Below are 9,355 nucleotides of genomic sequence, written 5' to 3'. Positions count from 1 at the left end.
TCACTATCCACGCCCGCAGATGGCTGACAGCTGAGATCCACCCAGTGATGGCCTTGATAAAGACTCTCTCCTTAGCCATATTTCTTTGGGCTCCACGAGTGTTCTCCTTGACCGGGTGTCCACTTGGGGCTTCTAGGTCTATCCTTGCGATTCTTCCAAGTCCAATCTTAGCCAGAATTTTGCATCTTGCCAGTCAGTTGAACAAGAATCCCTTTACCTTCATCTCTGATCAAGTTTTTCTCTTTCTTTCTTTCTTTCTTTCTTTTTTAAAGTTTTTTTTCCATAGGGTACATGTGCTTGCCGGAGAGGAACACTGAGAGGGAAAGTGAGAAATCACCCCCCAGTGAGGGGGATGGCTATGCCACAATCCCTTCTCCTCCTGGGATTGATGTGCAAGTCCTTGGCCTGCCATAAGCAAGAGCCCTGTTAGAAGGTTCACAAGGATCTCCCCACTAAGTCTTCTCTTAGTAGTTTTCCAGTCAACCACCCCTTAACTATAAAGGCCCATTTTCCTTGTATTCAGAGCTGAGCCTGATCTCTCGCCCCTACAGCAATGATCGCGCACAAAATCTCTCCTACCATTTTAACAAGTGTCAGAATCATTATTTTCTTTATCTCCCTCAGCTAAAGGAAGCTGCTTCATCCATGGAAGCCAGGTCCAATGACTGGTTGGTGCAGGAACACAAAGGCCCAGCCTACTTATCACTATTCAAGATATCCCTAAAAGGTCACCCAGGTTTCAGAGCTATCAGGGGACCAGCTGGATCCTCTGCTGCAACTGCACCACCATTCTACCTTCCATCTGCCCAGGAGGGGTGCTCTCTCCACACACAGCTATTCCTAAGAACCCTCCCCAATAAGACTCCCTTACTAATCTGTCTCGAAGTCTTTTTCCTGGAGAACCCCACCTAAGATAGATGAATTGGAAGTCGTCTCCAAAGTGGGACTTCAGAACTGGATTACCTGCCAGCCAGCTGGCAGGCATCCTGCCTGTGTAGGAGTACAGTCAGCCACCGGCATGAAGTTTGCAGTGTAATGGTTAAAACCTTCACCAGCAGCAGGAAATGGAGAACTGGGCTGGGAATGCACTGGGCTGGCGGGAACCCTGCCTTAGGTTTTTGAGACACTGGGGAACGCGTAATTATAAAGACAATGGAACAGGATGGCTGGCTGTTGGAGAACAGGGAAGAAAGGCTGAATGGTAAATAAAGGCCCGTTGAAAGCAGCATGTGAAAGTTAGGTCTCTTGGCATTGTGCGAGGAGACTCTCATTTCCTGCAGAAGAGGTCAGAAGAAGTTGAGGACTGGGCCTAGAATTTCATATAGAGAGCAGAACTCCAGAGATTGGAGAATTCTCAGAGCCAGCAAGGCTACAACGTCATGGTTAGGGCCCTGAATGGGGAGGAGGAAGACCTCCTGTCCACTTGGAGATGTCTGCAGTTGAGCTTCTCAAATCCCCAGAGCCCCTTGAAACACTTGGGGCACCAAAGGTGGTCCACTCCTCCATGTGAAGGCTAGGATTCATCCCTTGTTTGGAGATAAAGCAGAGGCCCTGCCCTGCAGGACAGCACACTGCCTGAGAAAGCACTCCCGCTGCCTCTTGAGGCCCTGGAGCAACAGGACACCATGTGAACCAGGGAAATGTTAAGCTGGCCAAGGGTGGAAAGGGATTACACCGTGCGGGAGCTGCAGGACCTAGCCAACACACGCTAGCAGGAGAAGAGGTCACGTGCTGGATAAAGGGAACAGATCAAAAAACGGGAGTTTACTGAAACTGACATACTCTCTTCCAGTACAGGATCGAACACCCTGCCTAGGACCACAGGAGACAGCCTGAACATGCTGGATGGCTTTTAGAGTGCTGCCGCTCAGTGAAGTAGACTTCACAGATGATGGAAGAAGGACTCCAGGAGAGGAGTGTGCTGGCATAGACATGGTCCCCATCTGTGTTCTCCTGCTTTGTTCTGCGCAGGGCCTAGGGGATGTGCCACCTATTGATACGGCGAGCAATGAGCTGAGAGGGACATCTCTGAATTTTAGAGTAGCCGTTCTCCACATCAGTGCTACTGGTGAGAGATGCTGTTACAGGGACAGGCTCCGTGATAACAACTGAGTCACGGAATCACAGAGGCTAGGTGGTAGTCCTTAACCACCAGAGGCAAAGGTGGGGCAGCACAGTAATGAATGTCAAGAGGGAGTGGCCCCAAGGAAGCTGGCCCACAGAGTTGGTTTTCGGGTTTGTTTGTTTGTTTGTTTGTTTTTCTGGAGAGGTTTTTGTTATAGGGCTCGCCAGAGAGACAAAAATGAGAAATCACCTCCCAGGGGGGATGGCCGCACTGCCATCCCTTCTCCTCCATTCTCCTCTCGGAATCTTGGGCACACACGCGCCCAGCATGAGTTTAAGTGACCAGGCCCAGGACTTGAATCACAGTCGGCTACATGAGAATCCAGTGACGTAGCCATTACGCCATCTGCTGGCCCCTGGTCTACAGAGTTTTAAATTGTGAACCACCAATGGCCTGGTGGCTAAGGAGACAGATCCCACATGGCCAACTGTGCGGTTGGAATTCCAGCCCTTGGACTGAAAAACACCAGGCATGTGTGGATGCATGCCCCAAATCCCAACGGGATGGAGAAATGAAGGGGCTAAGGAGTAACCAGGCTCCACTGGGGGGGGGGACTTTCCCTATCCCACTCTCGGTCTCTCTGGTGAGTGCCTGCACCCTCTGGCAAAGATTTTTAAAAAGAAAAGAAATTATGAAGAGGATATAGTGACCCTAGTGGTAAACAAATATCCCTCCCCCAAAAGGGTCTTTCTCAAATTATGCAATTAAAGTAAATTAATGATGGTTCATCAAGAAACTGAGGAAGCTCCCTCACTAAAAATTCATGATCTGAAAATTCAGACCTGGAAACTGTCGACTGAAAGACAGTCCGGTCTTCATGAGAAAGGACCCTTCTCCCTCATCCCTCCCCACTTTGGGAATTTGGGGCATGCATGCACATGTGCTCAGCATGTATCTCAAGCCACCAGGATCAGGACTCAAGCCATGCAATTGGCCATGTGTGGTCTAGCCACCTTAACCATCACAACACAGGCTGGCCCAATATTCCCATTTAATTCACCCATCTGGCCTCAACAAAAAACTGATGGATTCTGGCGGATACCGGTAGACTACTACAAACGCCACAGTTACAGCTGCTGGCTCGGATAAGACAACGTTGCCAGAGGAAACTAACACAGCTTAGGTCGATGAGGTACAACCCGCTCTGGCGAACAGATTCCTTTCTAGCCTTGTCAAGAAAGAGTACCAAAGGCAGTTTTCATTCCCGCGGACCAGTCAGCAGTATAAATTTATAGTCTTACTCTAGGGCTGTATTACCTGTCCTGTTCTTTTTCCAAAGAGATCTGGTTGTTCTGCAGAGCATCACGTAGGTCAGTGATAGACACGGTAGATAGTATTATATCAATGACATTGGATTAATAAAACCAGATGAGCAGGAAGTATCAAGTAGGTGGAAGCCCAAGTTTGGAAAATCAACCTTCCAGAATTCAGAGACCCTCTACACTGATGAAACTCTCAGTTCGAAGCATGGAAGTGTGGATATACTCTGTACGGGGATATCTCCTCCTAAGGACAGACTGAAGCCTCTGCCACCACCCACCTAAGAAGGAAGCACAAAGCCTGACATGCCTCTTCGGGTGCTGGAGGCAGCACAGTCCTTACCTGAGAAACCCACTCCAACACAGCTTACTGGGTGACAAATGTCCCCGGGTATAAGTGGGAACCAGAGCAGGGAAAGGCCCTGCAGCAGGCCCACACTGGGCGTAAGCCAACCTTCCACTTGGGCCCTAGGACTCAGCAGACCTTCTAATACCAGAGGTTCTAGAGAGGGAACGATGCTGTGAGGGTCCCTGGGGAGCACCAGGAGGGGAAGCTCAGCACAGCTCCCAAGGCTACAGGCACAAGACAATGCTGACCCTATTGGAAGATTTTATACCTTTTCACAGACAGCTCCTTGCTTACTGTTTGCTTGATGGCTGCAAAGCACCTGCCCCTGGGACAGCAAGAGAACTTGCAGCCGAAATGATCCATTACAACCACCGAACCGTAAGGTTTTGCCTCTGTTGAACCATCCTTGCATCTCTGGGGTACATTCTACTTAGTCTTGGTGTATAATCTTTTTAATGTGCTGTTGAATTTGGTTTGCTACTATTTTGTTGAGGACTTTTGCATCTCTATTCATTAGGAATACTGGCCTGTATTTTTATTTTTATTTATTTATTTATTTATTTATTTTGCTGTGCCTTTATCTGCTTTTGGTATCAAAGTGATGGTGACTTCACAGAATGAGTTTGGGAGGATTCGCTCCATGTGAACCTTTTGGAATAGTTTAAGGAGAATTGGTGTTAATTCTCTTTTAAAGGATTGGTAGAATTCAGCAGTGAAGCCATCTGGGTCTGGGCTTTTCTTTGTTGAGACTATTATGGGTCAAGAGCCAGAATTTGAATCCACAACCACCCGCTTTAATGTTGGGCGTTCTCTCTACTACATCACACTCCTACGGGACAAAAATAATAAAGCATGGAGGCAAAAACGCGCTGGTTCAGGTCCTGCGAGCGTGGCCAGCCTGCTGCGCTGGTTCAGGTCCTGCGAGCGTGCCTACGGGTCAAGACCAATCAAGCATGGCCGCACAGCCGCGCTGGTTCAGGTCCTGCGAGCGTGGCCAGCCTGCTGCGCTGGTTCAGGTCCTGTGAGTGAGGTCGGTGAACTTCCAGGTAGAGAAAGAAGCCCGCTATGAGCCTAAACTCAAGATCCATGTGTGTCTCACCTTCTGAAATGGCCCAAACCAGCACCAAAAACCTGGGGAAGACAGATAAGAACTTACCTTGGGCATGAAATTCACCTTGAGAAATTAAGTTAAATGATATTTTAATGCATTATCTTTAAAAATCTAACCATATGCCATTGGAGGGGATGCTTGTTTGTTCTTTCTCTTCACATCACACACACACACACACACACACACACACACATGCACAAGCACATGTGCACACGCACACGCACACACACACCCTCTGGCAATAAATACATATATATACATATATATACATATATGTGTGTGTGTATATATGTGTGTATATATATATATGTATATATATGTATATATACACACACAATCAACCAATCAATTAAATTAGCCCCGGAGCATGAACTATGAATAGGATACCAGAATCTTGCACAAGACAGCTTATGACCCTGTGCTTGTGTAACACCTGGGTGGCCCGGGGTGCCACCATCCAGGCCCACAGATGAGAAGCTGTGTGACAGCAAGGCTGGACTTGTACAGCTACCAGCCTGGGTGTTGCATCTGTTCGTTGCGGTAACTATGTGACGAGGCCATCGAGCAAGTAGTTAAGAGACGACTTTCGGAGAGAACCAGTCTGGGATCAAATCCTGACTCTAGTACTAATTGACATAGGGGAGTCTTTCCGAGACCCACGGCTCAGCTGTGTATCTGGGTTAATGCTATCCATTTCCTGGGTTGTCCTGAGGTCTCAGTGCATGTGGGCATGTTTGCACAGGGCCAGGCATTCCATGAGGGCATGTTCAGTAGGAGCGAGATGCAGGGAGGTGTGTGCAGATGTGTGAGCACGTGGCTCATCCCCTGGCTCCCTTCCCTTTCCTTCTAATTTCCTCCCAGACTAAAGTCAAGTCGTCTACTCTCTTCAAAACTCTGCCCAGGGAACACAGCGAATGCGCAATAAAAAATCCAGACTGTCTTGAAGCAAAGAGAGTTTTCTCCTGGGAATTTGTATATTAATCAAGAGAGCTTATGGAGTCAGGTTGGAGGGTTTTTTTGCCCCTGAATTATGGATATTTCTGAAGCTGGCTTGTAGTGTGCACACACACCCCATTCTCTCTAAATGCTTGGTCTCTGAGGGCTCTGCACTCTCCGAGTTCTGCTCGGTGGCCACTGAAACAACAAACATCCCTCCCTCCGCTTGTGCATGGTGAGCGAGAGACTAGCCAACTCCGACCATCTCTGCTGCTTCCAAGATTTCCAGCAAGCTCCCTGGCGCCGGTTCATGTTCTTCCAGGTTTCAGGGGAGGCAGAGGCTGAAAATTGGCCTCTTGAAGCACCCTTGGCTGAACCGAGGGAGTTCATGAAAAGAAAAATAAATAAATAAATAAATAACCTATGGAACAGTTCCAGAAAACACTCCCACTGGGCTGCAGTTATGTCACTCCATTAGACCGGCTCCAAAGCAGAGTGACCATGTTATAGAATAAAATGGCCCACAGCAGTCACATGACCTGGTATCAAGGAGCATACAGCGCTTTGGTATCAGAAGGAGCCGCATGTAAATCTTATTCTCCCCTGGGCAACTTGAGACATCCAGGTGTCTCTGAGACTCAGTTTCCTCATATGCAAAGGAGAGTGGCCGTGAACTACCTGGCACGCAGCGAATGCTCCTGGAGTCTCTTTCTCACAATTGGATCAGCTTCTCTAGAACCAGTGCTTGGCAGAGTTGGGCAAGGGCCAAGGAGAGCATTTTGTCCAAACTCCAGTTGAATGTTCAATTTTTTTTTTTTGAGAGGTTTTTGCTATAGGGCACGTGCACTTCCCAGACAGACAGACAGAGACAGACAGAAAGCAAGAAATCACCCCCAGGGGGGATGGCCACACCACAATCCCTTCTCCTCCATTCTCCTCTCGGGATCTTGGGCATGCACGCACACGCGCCCGCCGTGAGTTTTAAGCCACCGGGTCCGGGACGCGAACTGCGGTCGACCACATGGGAGTTCAGCGACATAGCCATTACACTAACTGCTAGTCTCAAATGTTCAATTTTGACAGCCCCTGAGGCTTCTGTCTTATGGTTAACCTCATCTGAAATGGATAGAGGTCTCAAAAAAAGAAAGCAGGGCATATTATTTAAAAGAAATATCTTAGAAGGTATATTTTCCCACCCCAGTGTTGGACAATTTGCTGTCTTTATGGTTGCTGGGTAGGTCTGATATATAGACCATGGCAGGGAAAGGAATGGAGGGGGAGAGAGGCCAGTCTCCAGCAGTCATGCAAGGATCTGTGACTGCCTGCCCCCATCCCCTAGGCGCAGTGTAGGGGTCTCACTCCGCAAGATGGCCTGGAATTGCTTCCAAAGAGAATAACCGGATAGAAGCAGGCACTCTCTAAATCACCTGGGGGTAGGTCATTCTCGAGTAGCATGAAACTAGGGAATTAAGAGAATTTACAAGATCTTGCCCCTGAGAAGTCCAGAGGCTGGGTGGGTTTCAACACAGCTTTGTCAGCAGCTCAGAAGCGTCTGAGTACCTGCTTCCCTCTATTTCTCCCCTCTGTCTCCTCCCCATTCTGCCTTCCCTCAAGCCTGCAAGATGGCTGCCAGCAGCAGAAGGGCTTCCTAGTCCAGTGCACAAAAGGCTTCCTCCCCTAAGATGTTCCTAACAAATGCTTACTGAGCACACTAGCCAATCGCTGAGGCCAGGGCACCAGGCTGTAAACAAGTGTAGGCCAACTGGAGCCCACCTCCAGGAGCTGGGGCTCTGCCTGCCTCTCTCTGAAGAACAGGGGCTATGCAGGTGCTATGTTTTAAGTGTCCCCCCAAACTCAAATGGTAGAACTTGGCTGGGCTTCGAATATATTAAGAGGACATTTAATAGCTTCATGGTGTCAAAGGGTGAGGCCTTTGGGAAGACATTAGGGTGAAGGTCACTGGGGTGTGGCCCTTGACTGAGTCCTTGTGGGTTTATAGGGAGAGGGAAGGAGACCAGAGCAGAGGACTCATGGACATGAACGCTCTACTCTGCTCTTGCCCTCATGATTTGATCTCTCATGACTCTCTAAGACCCACAGCAGGTGTGGCCCCTGGGCCTCAGTCAGACCCCCAAACCGTGAACTAAATAAACCTCTATTCTCCTATATTACCAGACTCAGGTATTTTCCATTATTAGCAATAATAGACTAGAACAGAGTGGTCTGCACCGAGATTAAAACTGATACCAAGATGAAGGAGGAGAAGACGCCAGACCAACAGATGTGAGTATGTGATACCATCTAATGCTTCGCCCACCCTCCCATGTATCAGCCCTGACTCATTCTCTGCGTCTACTGCTCTCCATCCGCATGAAGGTTAAGGGATTCCCTCTCTCCTTGATTAACTAATGACTAATGCCAAAGGGATCCAGGGCTGCCCAGCTCCTCAGACTCTGGTTCCCAAACTTTGCTCCAAAGAGCACTTTGTTCCAGGGAGCAATCCCAGAGCCCATTGCATTTGCAACACAAAGGGGGAGTTGGGATAGAAGAGGTTGAAGGTCAGGCTCTGGGACCCCCACACACACTTCAGCTCATACACCTGTCCCTGGCACCACCTTGAAATGGGGCTGTGCTACTCATTTATTTTGTACAACCTCAAACCCAGACTTTGACCCTACCCTACGTCCGACGCAAGTGTCATTCTTCCGGCCTTTGCCTTCAGCTGGAGAGTGGCCTCAGTCCTCAACACACCCCGAGACTGGCTTCTCTTGCCCTGAGCTGACACTAGGCATTCTCTGTCACCGTGGCCCCAGCCATCTTAGACCATCGGCACTGCCACTGGGCCAGCCTGCCATCGGCCTGCCTCAACCGCTTCCCTCCTGGTGTCCGTGGGGATTTTGCCACCTCTCCCAGCCTCAGATTTTTTTCTCCATTAAATTGTAAGAACAACCCACACTTTAGAACAACAACGACAAAAAAAAGTAGCGTTTGGGGGCATTGGGTTAACTGTTACCTTTCCAGAATCTCTCTTTTTATTATCAGAAATGGCTGGAACTGCTCGACTGCTCACATTACTGTTAACAGCATCCAGGCTCCATTTAAAAAGAAGAAAACGAGAGAAAAAGCCCTTTGTAAAGGGACCTAGAGGCCCCTAAAGACAACACTTGCAGTAAGTGGTCTATGAGTGGCCCCAGGCTAGTTCCCCAGAGCTCCATAACCTTCTACAGTCTCTGCAAACAGGATGCCTACGGTTAAGCCCCCTCCTCCCAAAGCTGGGCCCGACTTACCAACAACTCGCCTGCCCCTCACAGCCGTTCTGCTGCTGCTCCTGAAGGCAACTCCAAATGCACATCAAGATGTGCGGTCTCATCTTGTCATGGCTGCTCCCTCCCTGCCTTCAGAAGCCCGGCAGCTGGGCTCACCTGAGGTCCTATGAGCAGGAAACGTCATGGGAGCCGTGCATCCTTCCACGCCTTCCCTCAACCAAACTTGTTGACGGTTGCTCTGTGCACTCTGCTCCGTGCTGAAGGTTGAGGTGTGGTGGAGTGGGAATGTTTGACGGTGTCACACACAGG

This window comes from Tupaia chinensis, unplaced genomic scaffold, assembly GCF_000334495.1.
Source record: "Tupaia chinensis unplaced genomic scaffold, TupChi_1.0 Scaffold000234_1, whole genome shotgun sequence".
In the NCBI taxonomy this organism is placed as follows: domain Eukaryota; kingdom Metazoa; phylum Chordata; class Mammalia; order Scandentia; family Tupaiidae; genus Tupaia; species Tupaia belangeri.
This window is presented reverse-complemented; position numbering follows the sequence as displayed.